Raw genomic sequence first — 1,164 nt, 5'->3', positions numbered from 1 at the left:
AAGTGTAAAACTATTGTTTTAATGTTCGTTTTGTGAGGGGGAAAGGGTTGTGGGCTGTTTCGGGTAACTTGTAGCCATTGGGGGTTTCAGACACGATCCAAAGCTCTTGGGACGACGATGCCCCCAGCCCCTCACCCGCGGTGGCCGCAGCGTGCTGGGCAGGGGGACGCCACACGGGCTGGGGGCTCTGGGGCTCGCAGAGGCCGGGGAAGGGCAACCTCCTGCTGGCCACCACTTCCTCAGCCTCCATCGCTGCTCCTGGATGGTGTGCTGCCAAATGGGGAGTAAGTTGTGTCTGGGGGTACATCCCCCCTGCTTTTGGGCTCTGGTGCTGCTGGGGTGCGTGCAGCGATGCCGTGTCTTGCACGTGCCCTTCCTGGTGTGTAGCAGACATGGTGATGCAGGAAACATCCAGCCTCCGCTCGTGGCTGTGGTGAACCCTTGCTCTAGTCAAGGAGAGCAGCTGGTAAGCACCGGAGCTGAACCGGAGCGTTCTCGCGCCCTCCTGCCTCCCTGTCCGGGAAACGGCCGCTTCTCCCATGCTGGAGAGACACCGTCCTGAGCGAGGGGTTGAGTCTTGTAGGAGCAGAGCCTGTTCTCCGCCTTAGCGCCTTGTCTCGCACCTCTGCTGATGTGAACTCCGGCTGAGCTGCCTTTCGCAGAACTCCCTGGGTCCCACTCTTCCACCTCCTTAGGTTTTCAGGGGTGTAAACCCGAGGGAGACCCGCTCACAGACAGGACTTCGATTCTGAAGTCTTTGCTTGCTTGAAAATCCCCCCAACGTAACCATAGCCTGGGGATTTGAGTCAGGCTTTGTTCAATTTAAGGCATGTCAAAATGAAATCCATCACACGACTACCCAAGAGTATTGAGTTTTTCATGACTTTTGAAGGATACTGTGGGCTTTTATTTTTTTCTTAAGAAGGCCACTGTATTGTAGACAATTACTTGTGAGTTCGGTCCTTCTGCAGCGGTCAGTGGGATCGCAGGCGCGCTCTCCCTTTTGGTGACTGCATGTTTCAAGGCAGTTTTAGTTACCAGGTCCGGTGCTGGCTGTGAAGCGCGGGCTCTGGTTGCTGTACGGCCAGAGGTGGCTCTGGAGCGGGTCCCAGCCAAACAGCGGCAGCCCATGGCCCGTCTGCGAGCCTTGGCTGCCATCCCCTG

This window comes from Larus michahellis, chromosome 7 (assembly GCF_964199755.1).
Source record: "Larus michahellis chromosome 7, bLarMic1.1, whole genome shotgun sequence".
Taxonomy (NCBI): Eukaryota; Metazoa; Chordata; class Aves; order Charadriiformes; family Laridae; genus Larus; species Larus michahellis.
The sequence above is the reverse complement of the archived record's forward strand: the minus strand, read 5'-3'. Positions refer to the sequence as shown.